Consider the following 15,596-nt stretch of genomic DNA (forward strand, 5'->3'; position numbering starts at 1 on the left):
TGAAAGTGAGAGTGGAACCTTACCATATTGTTGTGGCAATGACTCAAGGGCTGCCACAACCTCAATTATTTCTTCACTAGAACCCATTGCAAAGAATTCCTCCTTCTTGCCGTGGCCTTGCATTGGCCCAAATCCTTCATTTTTGCGCTCTATGGCCTTAGTGATGGTTGTTTCCAGGGCGTCCTCGTTCAATTCTTCAAGGTATACCTTCGCCAAAGAATCGATAACATCAATGGAAAAACAAGAATGGTCATCAACGGGATATCTCATAGTTTCAGAAATATTAAAATCAATCACTTCCCCATCGAATTCCATTGTCAAGGTGGCTTTGCATACATCAATCTTCGTTCGGGCCGTCTTCATGAATGGCCTACCAAGGAGAATCGGCAAAGATGTAGAATGGGTTGAATCCTCCATGTCTAGGACGTAGAAATCAGCCGGAAAAATTAAATGGTTCACCTGCACAAGCACATCTTCCAAAACTCCTTTTGGATACGCGTTAGAACGATCGGCCAATTGTATAATTACACCATCTTGTTTTAATTCACCCAAATTCATAGATGCATAAATAGAATAAGGCATGACATTTATGGATGCACCTAAATCAAGCATGGCATGTTCAAAACGATTATGTCCAATCACACAAGGAATCGTGAAACTACCGGGGTCTTTGCACTTGGTAGGCAGTTTACGTTGCAAAACAGCGGACACATTCTCGCTTACCTTCACTACCTCTTTGTTTGCCCTTCTTCTCTTTGTATTGCATAGGTCCTTGAGGAATTTAGCATACTTTGGAACCTGTTTGATTGCATCGAGAAGCGGTATGTTCACTTGCACCTTCCGGAACGTTTCAAGAATGTCCTTCTCGCTTTCTTCCTTTTTTTCTTGCATGAACCTGCTAGGAAAAGGTACATTGGGCAGATTAGGACGTGAAGTACATGAATTTGAACTTAAATTACCTGATTTGGCCGAGTTAGGGTGATCTGCCTCAGGTTGTGTCGTCTTTTTATCTACTTTCTGGGCAGATTTGGGATTGTTTGGCTCGGTCCCAACTTCTTTTCCACCCCTTAGGGTGATGGTCTTGGCGGATTCGAATCCTCCCTTTGGATTGACTGTGGTTGAGCTAGGAAGCTTTCCTTGCTCTCTAATCTGTCCAAGGAACTCAGAAATCTGCCCTATTTGTTTCTTCATATCCATCATCTCCTTCTCGTTATTTGCTATCCGGTTGTTTTGATTTTGCAATCCCTGCGAAATAGAGGTTAGTAATTGCATAGCTTGATCACTTTCCAAGGACGTACCTGAATGAGATGATGCCGAAGGTTGTTGGGGTTGTTGGGGTGCATACGGCTTGGAATAAAAACCAGGGGGGTTTGGCCTAAATCCTCCTTGTTGGGCAGCTTGTTGTGGCTCCCTCCATTTGAAGTTTGGATGGTCCCTCCATCCGACATTGTAAGTGTTCGAGTATGGGTTGTTTTGATTTTGTCCTTGGAAACCAATTGCATTGGCAAATTCCCACCCACCATTCTCGATTAGTTGAGGGCACTTGTCGGATGGATGCCCTTGAATTGAGCACACGCCACAAACTTGGTGTTCTTGTGCTTTTGGACCAATCACAACCTGAGAAACAAGAGAAGTAAGATTAGCAAGTTGTGATTGAATTTCAGAAATAGCACTCACCTCATTTACACTTTGTTGCCGTGGGGCTTCCCTTTGGCCCACTCCTTCATATTGTTGAGCGTTGAGCGCTCGGTTGGCTATGAGAATCTTGGCATCCCTTGGTGTTTTGTCCACCAATGCTCCTCCCGCTGATGCATCAAGCATTTGACGTTCGATAGGAAGGAGGCCCTCATAGAAATATTGAAGGAGAAGTTCCTCCTTCATTTGATGTTGAGGACATGAAGCTACAAGGCCCTTGAAGCGCTCATAATAAGCCGGGAATGTCTCACCATGATTCTGTTGAATACCACTAATTTTCTTCCGTAGGAGAAACACTCTCGAAGTAGGGAAGAATTTCTCCAAGAAAGCACGCTTCATACTCTCCCACGAAGTCATAGTTCCCGGGGCTAGTTCGTAGAGCCAATCTTTGGCCTTGTCCATAAGTGAAAATGGAAAGGCCTTCATCTTCAATATACTCCCATCCACATTGACGGGGGTCATGCTCGAACAAACCACCTCGAACTCCTTCAAGTGTTTGTTGGGGTCTTCCATAGACAAGCCATGGAACTTCGGAATATGGTGTAACAAACTGGATTTGAGTTCAAATTCATCGGTCTTGCCTTGGGCAGCCGCAGGGTATTGAATGCAAAGAGGGGCTGCATTGGCCAAACCTGAGGCAGAAAGCTCTTTAATAGTTCGATTGTCCACGGCCATGGTTGGTACTTCCTCTTTAACCCAATCTGTGGCTTCCTCTTCTACTTCAGGTTCGGGACTAGGAGGATTAGACTCTTGCAATTTCTTGTTCCTTCTCAAAGTCCTCTCGAAATCACCGTCAAAGTCGGAGATATGCTCACGAACAGGTTGTGAGCTACGGGTCATAAACTAGTACCTACACACAAAAGTAAACAAGATAAGTAACCAACTTAATAGACTTGGCACAATTTAAAAAACAAGTTGCCACACACGGCACAAAAACACATACACACGGTGCAAAAAAAAAAAAAAAAAAAATTAAAACAAAACAGAAACTAAACAATTTAAACAAGACTCAAGACAAGGGATTAGCAACTTTGCCAATCCCCGGCAACGGCGCCAAAATTTGATACGATATTTATACGCATACAAATTAAACCCTATTTGTGACAATTGTAGTAATGATATAAGTAGGGATCGTTCTAACCGGGGATTAACTAGGGATACTAAACACTTGACTCAAATAAATAAAACTAACTTTTAAAACACTTGACTTACTTAACAAGAATTCAAAACAAGCACACAAGACTCCAAATACTTAAAACACGAAAATAAAACAAATACGAATGATTAAGACTCAACGAAATATGGGGGAAATGTGTTTGGGCAAGATTAAATTAAATGGAAAGATTATAATTAAGGGCAAAACGTAAATACAAAGGTGATAAAAATATGGATGATGGAATAGCCAAGGGGTTCTTCTCCACACATGTTACACTTGCATAAAAATATTGATTCTCAGTTGGTCTTTCAATAAGTTGTGAAACTCAACACCCCGGGTTAATTAGGTCCGCTTAAATTAACCGTCAAGTTCTCCTTAAGTCAATGAATTGGATGGGTTAGCGCAACACAATTCACCACATTCTCCAAAAGTCCTTTACGTGAAAAGCACAATAAAGATACAATCAAAGATCATTAAGCATTATGAAAACTATAAGTATTGACGAGGCATTCGTTACTATGGAATACGCATGAAACTTATGCCAAGAATTCGTTTAGCACGATTGTTTATAAGCAACCTCCACTACTTGTGAATATAAGTTCATAACGATTAGGTGAAATTCACTTATATTCTAGCGTCATATTTATGCATGAAAATTAAGCGCGCATTCTTAATAAACATTCATAAATAAGTTATCAATCAAACGGTTAAACAAATTGAATCCACAACTTATGAAATTCCAACGAAAGTTAATCAATTCATATTGCAAATATAAACATAGTTTCGAATCACCCCCTAGCTAAAGGGGGTTTAGTTCCTCATAACTTTGAAATCAAAGAAACCCCTAAACATTCCAACAACTCAAACTTGAATTGTATGAACGTTTAGGCACTCTTATCTTCCATTCGTCATACGTACAAAACAAAGAGAATTAAATTATAACTTTGAAATCAAAGAAACACCCAAACATTCCAACAACTCAAACTTGAATTGTATGAACGTTTAGGCACTCTTCTCTTCCTCTTCGTTGTGGCACAAGGTCTAAGGAGATGTTAAGGGCTTTAGGTGTATGTGGAATGGAGTAGGGAGTGGTTGGAGATGGAAGAATGAAGAGAAAATATGCAGAAAATGAAGGGATATGCACGGCAAGAATGGGTTTGTTGCTTGGTGTTTGTAACTGAAAATGTGTATGGAAGAGTGAATGCATTTTGAGGAGTGTTGGATGCTTATTTATAGGTGAATGAAGGAAGGAAAGAGGGAATATTGCAGCTAGGAGGGAATGAATGATTATGGGTGCATGTGATTGGAATAATGAAGGGGGAATGTATGTAATAAAATAGCTAGGAAAAGTTGTGGAAAGCTGGAAATGGGAGTGGGAACTCACGGCAAAAAGGATTTCAGGATGCATGTGTGTGTAGGCCACGGCATGGTTGAATGATTATATGTGTTAAATGATTTAAAGGGTGCATGTGTTGATTTGTGGTGCAATGATGAAGTGGGAAGGTGGAAATGCAAAGGGGAAATGCTGAAATGAAAGGGAAGTGCTCGGCAAAGGAAAGTGAATGTAGATGGGTGCATGTGTTGGTGGTTTTTGCATGTGAATTAGAGGGGGAAGGCATGTGCAATGAGTGGTGTTTTGTGATGCATGGTTGAATGATTAAATGGCTGAATTGGATTAAAGAATAAAGGGTGCATGAGTGAATGATTGAATGCATGTTGAATTGGTGCTAGAAATGAAGGTGTGATGCACGGATTAAAGAGGATGGGTGAGTGAAGTGTGTGTGAATGCATGTGGAATAAAGAAGAGTATGGAAGTGAATAATTCATAATATGGCTAGTTTAAAGGGCTAGGGTTTAAGTACATAGAATGGGCCTAAAATAGGTTGGTTTGCATGGCATAGAATGTTTGATTTGGGCTAAAGGTTTTCCATGGCTCAAAGGATTTGTTTGATTGGGCTAGGCCCTTTGTTTTATGTTCCCAAAGAGCATACAAGGCTTCAATTTCGTCCATCCTCTTTGCTCCATGATTAAGCTATCCAATCCATGCCCAAAAGTGCCCCAAATAGCCTCAAAATGCACTTTCTTGCTCCCTAAGCCCTTAGAACCTGAAAACACACAAAAGAAGCATAAAGGACTAAAATAACTAGAGAAACATAACGTAAATGCACGAGAACAAACCATTTAAGTCGCATGAATATGCTCCTATCAGTAACTAATGTTGTTAATGCAAATTCGTGGGATTTTATCACCCATAACTTCAAATGTTGTTCCTTGCTGTTTTAAGGTGTTTTTAAATTGTTTTAGAGTGTTTTAGTGTGTTTTGTTTTATAACTCCGAAAATCACATAAAAATTTGAAAAAAAACGTTTTGAAAAGCCTAAAAAGAGTGTTTTGAGTCGTTTTTGTATGTTTGTGTCTTAAGGTACCTTCCAACACAATGATAAGGATTTGGTTTGTAATTGCATGACGGTTAAAAAGAGTTATAAACATAGAGAAAAGTTTGATTTACTCTTGGTATATGCTTGGTTATGGTTATAATGTATGACTTCACATGCAATCAGAAAAGAAAAATTCGTTTTTGTAACATGCTTGAAGGAAGGAACCCAAACAAACGCTACAACCATGTGAGACTCGAGCCATTACCTTCTTTGGAGAGTTATAATCTGTGATTCTTTGTTTTCTAAAGTTGTTGCATGATCTCATTATTTCTTGCTTGGTTGCTACTTAGAATGCAATTGTATCATGATAGAACTAAATGCTAGAACTTATATCCGTTTCATTCAAAGCATGACATTGAATTGCATAACATATATCAAGATGAAGTTGTGTAGTTGCCACCATAGCCAAATAGCCTTACTTCCCATATTTCGTATTTGTTGTAAGTTTTAACCCCTTTGAGCCTTTTTAAGCCTATTTTCTTTGTTACCCACATCACCCCTTACCTAGCCTAGAGTAGGACTTTCCTATACCCTTGTTCTTGAAGTATAGTGAGCATGACTTAAATGAATTCCTTTTGAGTTACATTCTGCAAGAAATGAGTGTGGGGGAGTAAAAGTTTGTTTTTTTTAAGTTTATATGTATGTTTTGAAATTCAAAAGAAAAAGAAGAAGAAAAGAAAGAAAAGGAGTGAAAATAAGTGAGAATGAACTCACGAGCGTTGATGGTTGAAGAAAGGGTCCAAAAAAAAAAAAAGATGAATATGGCCCTAAGTTTTGTGTAATTCCCCCTTGGGTGATCAAAGTTGACTTCTGCATTCTAAAGGGAATTCTAAGTGCCTAATTCAATACTTTGCTCACTATTGCTTAAAGAACGTTTGTTATCCTTACCTTTCATTTTTAGCCAATTACCCCAAGCCCCGTTACAACCCTTGACTTCTATCTTGAGTGTTATGTATTTCAATTGTGGAGTTTGAATTTGGTATGAGCATATGGTGTCACTGGTTCTCGCATCTAAGTAGTAGCATTCCATTCATGAGATCATACCTAAACATGCTTATTAACTCCAGAAATTGCTCTCTTTATGATACATATATGTGTGTGTTCGTTTTTATGCTTACATCAATCTTCTCACATATAACTAGATTAGGGTGTGTAGTCAGAAAATCTGAGTGAAAACTGAGTGCATATCTTGTAAGGAATTGAGCAAATTCTCTAAGGCATGTTACTACATTCAAAACATGGTTTTAAATGCTTAATTGTGAACTAATATGTGGTGACTATGATTAAGTATGTACTTAAGTGTAAGGATGATCAAAATCTGTGGGAATAATGATTTTTAACTTGTCATGTGCATTGGAAATCCCTGAGGCAACGTTGGAAGGTTTAAGACTGTCTTTGGTTTATTTTGTTTCGTTTCGTTTTGTTTTGTTTTTCTGTTTTGCTCGAGGACTAGCAAAAGCTAAGTGTGGGGGTATTTGATAGGAGCATATTCATGCGACTTAAATGGCTTGTTCTCGTACATTTACGTTATGGTTCTTTAGTTATTTTAGTCCTTTATGCTTCTTTCGTGTGTTTTTAGGTTTACATGGCTAAGGAAGCAAAAAGATGCATTTTGGAGCATTTTGGAGCAAAATCGGACTTGGAATGGATAGCTTATGTTTGGAGCAAAAGGAATGGACGAAATTGAAGACCAAATTATCATCACCACATATCATTCATTTATCACTTAACATATCATTCATTTATCACTTAACATATCATTCATTTATCACTTATCATAACCATACACTTATCACTTATCATACTCATAATCATCTACACATTTCAACCATTTAAACACATGCATTTCAACTCACATGCACACCCACCTCTTTCCACCTAATCCACATGCTTTCACAACCTAAAACACATGCATTTCCAACACCAAACACACCTTGCCATGTATCCCATTCCATTTTCCAGCTTTTCTCCTTCTCTTTGCAACCTAATTCACATGCATTCCATCCTTTAATTCACCCACATGCCCCTTTAAATCATTCAATCACACCATCACACATTCATCCTCCAACATTGCACATGCACTTTGCCTTTCATCATTGCACAACAAATAAAGCCAACACATGCACCCATCACCTAACACAAATCCATTGCCGTGTATAACCTTGGCAATCCCATCTTTCCCCCTTGCACTTCCACATGCATTCCCTCTTTTCCTAGCTGTTTTCCATCATTATTTCAACCTAACATTCACCCACATGCACCCTTTAAACAAACCCAAACATGCAGCCACGCAAACACCAACCCTTGCCGTGGCTTTCACATCTCCATTTCAGCACACTCCACATGCAATTCCAGCTTTCCCACCTAGCCACATTCACATGCATTCACTCATAATCATTCACCAAACTTGCAGCCACATTTCCACCTATTCCTAGCTGTCATGTTCCCTCTCATTTACCTATAAATAAGCATGCATTGCAGCCACAATTCATTCATTCCATTCACAACACTTCACACAACACAAACACAACCCTTGTGCCGCAAATCCCCTTCCATTTCTGTGCAGTTTTTATCCTCCATTGCAGCCACTCCAACCATTCCCCACTCCATTCCACATACACCTAAAGCCCTAAACATCTCCTTAGACCTTGTGCTACAACAACGAGGAAGAGAAGAGGACCTAAACGTTCATACAATTCAAGTTTGAGTTGTTGGAATGTTTAGGTGATTCTTTGATTTCAATGTTTCATTTTAATTCTCTTTGTTTTGTACGTATGAGGAATGGAAGAGAAGAGTGCCTAAACGTTCATACAATTCAAGTTTGAGTTGTTGGAATGTTTAGGTGTTTCTTTGATTTCAAAGTTATGAGGAACTAAACCCCCTTTAGCTAGGGGGTGATTCGAAACTATGTTTATGTTTGCAATATGAATTGATTAACTTTCGTTGGAATTTCATAAGTTGTGGATTCAATTTGTTTAACCGTTTGATTGATAACTTATTTATGAATGTTTATTAAGAATGCGCGCTTAATTTTCATGCATGAATATGACGCTAGAATATAAGTGAGTTTCACCTAATCGTTATGAACTTATATTCACAAGTAGTGGAGGTTGCTTATAAACAATCGCGTTAAATGAATTCTTGGCACGAGTTTCATGCTCATCATAGTAACGAATGCCTCGTCAACACTTATAGTTTTCATAATGCTTAATGATCTTTGATTGTATCTTTATTGTGCTTTTCACGTAAAGGACTTTTGGAGAATGTTGTGAATTGCGTTGCGCAAACCCATCCAATTCATTAACTTAAGGAAAACTTGACGGTTAATTTAAGCGGACCTAATTAACCCGGAGTGTTGAGTTTCATAATTTATCGAAAGACCAACTGAGAATCAATCTTGTATGCAAGTGTAACATGTGTGGAGAAGAACCCCTTGGCTATTCCATCATCCATATTTTCATCACATTCATATTTACGTTTTGACTTTAATTACAATTTGTGCAATTTTAGTTAATTTCGTCAAAAACTCAATCCCCCTTTACTTTATTGTGTAATTTAGTTAGAAATCAATTTAGTTTGTGTTTTTAAAGCATTTTGAGTCTTTAGTTTGTCTTAATGTTTTAAAGTTTAGTTTTGCATTCTTTGAGTCTAGTATAGTGTTTTATATTGTGTTTTTACGTTTTTGAGTCAGTTTCCAAGTGATTTGCAATCCCTCCTAATCCCCGGTTAAGAACGATCCCTACTTATACATATACTACAATTGACAAAAAGAGGGTTTAATTTGTGCGCGTATAAATCTCGCATCAAGTTTCCTTGCTGCACCAGCTTCCTTGAGATCAAAATTGAACTTTTTTATGGCCTAATATGCACAGTGCTCGAGCTCCATTGGCAAATGACATACCTTTCCGAACACAAGTCGATAAGGGCTCATTCCAATTGGGGACTTGTATGCTGTTCGATAAGCCCAAAGTGCATCATTCAACCTAAGTGACCAATCCTTCATTGTAGGGCTGACGGTCTTCATCAAAATGTTCTTTATTTCCCTATTGCTGGTCTCCACTTAGCCCGAGGTTTGAGGATGATATGGAGTTGCCACCTTATGTGTGATGTTGTACTTCTTCATCAATGCCTCGAAAGGTTTGTTGCAAAAGTGGCTACCACCATCGCTAATAATAGCTCTCTGAGTTCTAAACCTACAAAAAATCAGATCCTTAAGAAAATTCAAAACAACCTTGTGGTCATTAGTTCATGTAGTTGCAGCTTCAACCCATTTGGATACATAATCTACTACCACTAGTATGTATATGTATCCAAAGGAGGACAGAAATGGCCCTATGAAGTCGATTCCCTACACATCGAACAGCTTCACCACCAAAATGTTGTTCAATGGCATTTCATTCCTGCAGCTGATGTTCCCTATTTTCTGGCACCTATCACACTCAGAACAAAAATCAAAAGCATCTTTAAATAATGTAGGCCAAAAGAAACCAGATTGTAAAACCTTTAAAGCTGTCTTTTTGGCATCGAAATGTCTTCCATATGCCAATGCATGACTGAATGTTAATATGCTTTCTTGCTCACTCTCCGGGACACATCTTTGGATAATTTGGTCAGGGCAATACTTGAACAAATATGGCTCATCCCAAACATAGTGTTTCACCATTGAAATGAACTTCTTTTTCTCCTGAAAAGTGAAATCATCTCTAATTACACCACAAGCAAGATAGTTAACAAAATCAGCATACCATGGCTTTTTTTCTTGAATGACAAAGAGTTGTTCATCCGGGAATGATTCGTTGAGAGGAAAAATTTGTCCATCTCCATGGTTTTCATCAACAATGCATGACAAGTGGTCAGCAACAACATTCTCACTCTCCTTCTTGTCTCGAATTTCCAGGTCAAACTCTTGTAACAAGAGTACCCATCTAATCAAGCGTGATTTGGCATCCTTATTTGTCAACAAGTACCTTAGAGCTGCATGGTCAGAGTAAACACTTACTTTAGAGCCAACAAGATATGAATGAAACTTCTCCAAAGCAAAAACAACATGAAGCAACTCATTCTCGGTTATGGAGTAATTGAGTTGAGCATCGTTTAATGTCCAGCTTGCATAGTCAGAGGCATCACACATTAATTCAAAAGGTAAAAACCAATCTGGTGCCATAATAATAGGAGCAGAGGTTAATTCATGTTTCAAGGTGTTAAACGCATTTATACAATCTTTATCAAAGTGAAATACAACATCTTTAGCTAAAAGATTGCATAATGGACGAGTGATCGTGGAAAAATCTTTAATGAAACGACGATAAAAACCAACCTGTCCTAGAAAGCTTCTCACTCCTTTCACTGATGTAGGGGCTGCCATATTTGAGATGATGTCAATTTTTGCTTTGTCAACTTCAATTCCCTTGCTAGATATTACATGACCCAACACAACACCTTGTGTCACCATGAATTGACACTTTTCCCAATTGAGAACCAAATTTGTTTCCTACCATCTTTGAAACATTAGAGAGCGATGGTTAAGGCAATCATAAAAAAAAGAACCAAAAGCTGAAAAATCGTCTATGAATACCTTAAAGAATCTCTCAATCATGTCTGAAAATATTGCCAACATACATCTTTGGAATGTTGTTGAGGCATTGCAAAGGCCAAAAGGCATCCTCTTATATGCAAAAGTGCCAAAGAGACAGGTGAATGTAGTCTTTTCTTGATCTTCCGGAGCAATCGCAATTTGATTATAACCTAAATATCCATCAAGAAAACAATAATATGAGTGACCAGCTAATCGCTCAAGCATTTGATCTATAAAAGGCATAGGAAAATAATCTTTTCTAGTGTCCGAATTCAACTTCTTGTAATCAGTGCAAACATGCCAACTAGCTGCGGGTCTTGTTTGCACAAGCTCTTTGTTCTCATTCTTTACCACTATGATTCAAATCCTCTTAGGCACTACTTCAACTGCACTGACCCATTTGTTATCAGAAATTGGGTATATGATACCCACATCTAGCAACTTCAACACTTCAACTCTCACTACTTCTTTTATGTGTCGATTAAGCCGTCTTTGTGGTTCACAGGATGGTTTTGCTCCCTCCTCCAATAAAATCTGATGCATGCACATGGTAGGGCTTATTCCCTTGATATCTACAATAGACCAGCCAATGGTTGATTTGAACTCTTTTAACACCTTAATTAGCGTATCTTCTTACATTGGGGTGAGGCCAGATGCTATGATAACTGGAAGAGTTTCAAGTTCAACTAGGTAAACATATTTTAGATGTGGTGGAAGTGGTTTAAGCTCAAGTTTTGGAGGCTTAACAATGGAAGGCATCAAATGTGTGATAGATGGTTCTAATGGCTCTATAAGAGGTGAAATAGTTGAGGGATATGGTTTTAATGCTTCCAAGGCAGCTAGCACTTCCATGAGTACCTGCAAAAATTTAGTGAAAACAAACGAATCAAGCACATCAACCGAACAACAATCAAGTGAACTAGAAGGGTGAGAAAGAGATTCAAACACTTTGAATTGCACAGTTTCTCCTAGCACAGTCATGGTGAGAAGACCATTTTACACGTCTTTGATAGTCTTTGCAATGGCCATAAGAGGTCTCCCAAGCAAAATAGGTAACTCACGATCATGTATAGGAGCTTCTTTCATATCCAACACTACAAAATAAGCAGGCAAAATTAGTTTGTCAACTTGAACTAAAATATCTTCCACTATATCTGTTGGATATTTCACTGATCGATCAGCAAGTTGCAATGAAATAGTTGTTGTCTTCAGATCCCCCAAACCTAATTGAAGGTACACTGAATAGGGCATTAAATTGATGCTAGCACCCAAATCGAGCATAGCCTTTTCTACTAGCTTGTCTCCAATGGTGATATTGATAGAAAAAACTGCCTGAATCCTTGAGTTTTTGTGGAAGCTTTCTTTAAAGCACTGTACTTACATTTTTAGACATCATCACCTTCTCATTAGGTCCATACTTTCTCTTATAGTTGTTCAGCTCCTTGAAGAATTTCCCATACGCTGGCATATTCCTAATGACATCAAGCAAAGGTACATTAACATTCACTTTACTTAAAATATCAAAAATTTCTTTAAATGACTTATCATGCTTGCTTTTGGCAAGTCTTCTAGGAAATAGGATGGGATAAGTGTAAGGTTTTTCAGCCTTATGAAGATTTGGAGCTTCAAATGAAGAAGTGGCCTTGCTTTGATCATCATTCGGTTTCTCAATCTCTTCTTGAGTGGCACCTGCATTCACATGATCAGATTCATTAGTAACTTCATTGCCAACTCCATTATTAATAACCTTACCACTTCTAAGTGTAGTAATTGCTTTGGCCTGCTCTTGGTTCCTTTGAAGTATCACCGGTTGGCTCGTAAACTTTCCAGCCTCTCTTAACCAGATGAATGTTGTTGAAGTGTACTATTGGTAGTTTGTTGAAATTGAACGAGGTATTTTGAGCTAACATTTTGACCATATCTTCAAGTGTAATGGAAAGCTTTGATTGGAAGTTTTGAACCTGATTGTTATTCTTCCATGAGAAATTGGGATGATCTTTCCAACTAGAGTTATATGTATTAGAGTATGCGTCATTCCTTAGCCTTTGATTGTAGGAGTTCATGAGATTCACTTACTCTTGGACGAATTTGGGATAAGCCTCACTAGCTGAGCATTAATAAGTAGGATGACCTGGTATGTTGCAAATAGCACACACCTCAGCTATCTTGGGCACCATATTGAGCACAGAATCAAGCTTCTTCTCCAAACTTGCCACCTGCTATTTAAAATCATTATTAGAACTTATTTCATACACTCCAGTTCGTTTACCTCTTGTATCTTTGTGTTAAGCATTGGATCCCAACATATCATAGATGTTATATGACTCTTGAGCATTCTTTTTCTTCAAAGCCCCACCTGCTGCGTTATCAACAGTTGATTGACATGTTTGGGTTAATCCATCATAAAAAATTTGCATTTGTAAGTAAGGAGGTAACCCATGATGTGGACATTGCAACAAAAGGCCTTTGAAGCACTCCCAACATTCATTGAAAGGTTCTCCATCATCTTGCTTAAAGTTAAAGATTTGCCCTCTCAGAGTGGCTATCCTTTGAGTAGAAAAAACTTCTCTAAAATTTTCTTAGCTACGGCATCCCAAGTGGTGAGTGACCCAGGTGCTAAAGTCATTAGCCGACCCTTAGCCTTATCTTTCAATGTGTAAGGAAAGACCCTCATCTTTAGATTTGCTTCATTCACTCCCTGGAAAGGTAAACCACTCACAACATTATAGAATTCTTTAATATGGGCTAACGGATCTTTGTTAGGTAAACAATAAAAAGAAGGAAGCATGTGAAAATGTGAAGATTTGAGATCATAGTTTCTAGCTTCAAGAGGCAGCAAGATGCATGAAGGTGAATTTGGTATAATTGGTTGAGCATAATCCTCCAAAGCTCGATTGTCATCATAATTGTCATCCATCTCTTCTTCTTCGTCCAAATTAGAGTGCTCAGAATAAGCACCTACACTCGCTGATCTAGAAGAGCTATTGTCATCTTCTTCACGGTTAATCAGACCACTAGTTGATACAAAGTTCTCAAAGGTGTTACCCTTTAACCGTTCAAGTCTTTGGCCTATCTCAGCAAGTTTATCTAACATATAATACCTGAGAAACAAAAATAAAATGGAATATAAGAATCTAAACTTTAAATGAAAATATATAGGGTTTTAAACAAAAATAAGCAATTTATAAAGGACTGAAATTAGTCCCCGACAATGGCGCCATAATTTTGTTGTGTTCCTTCCTAGTGCAAAAATATGGTTAGTATAATGGCACGAGTAAGGGTGTCGAACCACAAGGACTGATTCGACCTCCATAAATTACTAACTTTGAAAGAACCCTAAAAGTAACGAATTGAGATAGTTTTTGTGCTATAAACTTAATTAAATTAAAATGCAAGAATGTAGCAACGAATAATATATTAATATAGAAGCAATGGGGATGAAGCCAGGGATTCGAATTCACCATTACAAAACCAATTCCATGTTTATAAAGTTATGCCGTATTCAACTACCAACCTGTTTCCTGAGTTCATTTTACATATATATGATCAGCCATATGATGTGTGGTTTTGATCAAATTCTCCTAATCTGCAACTTAATTCGGATGTTCAACTTCGATTCCTAATTAAGAGTCTTTAGCATGCAAGAAAACATTAAAGAACCAAAGAAAATACATGCCAGGATGTTTGCATAGCATTCTCTTCATTCATTCACATGTCTACCAAGATTAAGGATGATGTTTACTATAATCTTGATTAGATGATCTGTAGTTAACCCTAATGGTAATCAAACATTAAAATCAACAAACAAATTTAACAATAGATTCAGTGAATGAAACAGGAAGCAAATTGATAAACTAAATACTTGAACTTAAAAACATGGGTCAATTTTGCAAGGCTACATCGAAATCCCTAGCTATGAACTTAGTTACACATCATGCTCAAATAATTTAAAACGAAAATATGCAACATGAGTGAAAATAATTCTGGAAAGGAAACCCTTGAAGCAATTCTGATGTAGAACTTCTCCAAGAACAGCCTTCTGCGATGAGTCCTTAGTAGTGGTGAAAGTTTATGGAATGACTAGGGTTTTTCTTAAGAGTGAATGAAAAGATAGGAAAAACAGGTCCTCAGAACTGTATAATTCGCCTAGGATAAATAGGGCATGTAAAAATGGCTAAAAGGCAAGTTTTTATGGGGTAAAAAAAGGCTGGAAGATATTCCAAAATGATCCTAGCAACTTAGCCTTTATTTTGCACGTTTTTGCCTTATTGGCATGACACACCCCGACCGAGATCAGGGCGTGCTGGCCGTCACGTGGAAGTGACGTAGCCACGTGCACAGTGCGGAAGCTAATAAAATAGTAATACAAATAGTATGAATAAATAAAAACTAGCAACATAAGGTGATAAAACAAGTGCTAGCGTAGGTGAGACGCTAAGTTCAGAGCAACAAGCCTACAGCAGTCCAAAAGAAAAATGATTCGACAACAGTACACCCAAAGGTGACCCTACGCTGGTGATCGTCTGTCAGAAATGCCGGGAAAGCCCTCTGGGAAACCACCGAACCTGCTAGACAACTAGAACCTGGAGGGGCGCAAAACAAAAGCGTGAGTGGGCAAAAACAAAGCTTTTCGAAAACCATTTAGTAAAATACATTCTAACCCCTCGCCGTAAAACCTGTATATTTCCCAGAAAATAAACATGTATACGTATGTATAGATATGCCAAATATGC

At 38.0% G+C, this 15,596-nt stretch overlaps 1 non-coding gene across 1 annotated transcript; it reads left to right on the plus strand.

Annotated features, from left to right (window-relative positions):
- Positions 1-13,296: 13,296 nt before the first annotated feature.
- Positions 13,297-13,403, plus strand: LOC137724022 (small nucleolar RNA R71). The gene has a single exon (XR_011067145.1). It is a non-coding gene; the product is annotated as a small nucleolar RNA R71 (small nucleolar RNA).
- Positions 13,404-15,596: the final 2,193 nt, after the last annotated feature.

Source organism: Pyrus communis, chromosome 17 (genome assembly GCF_963583255.1).
Source record: "Pyrus communis chromosome 17, drPyrComm1.1, whole genome shotgun sequence".
Classification (NCBI taxonomy): Eukaryota; Viridiplantae; Streptophyta; class Magnoliopsida; order Rosales; family Rosaceae; genus Pyrus; species Pyrus communis.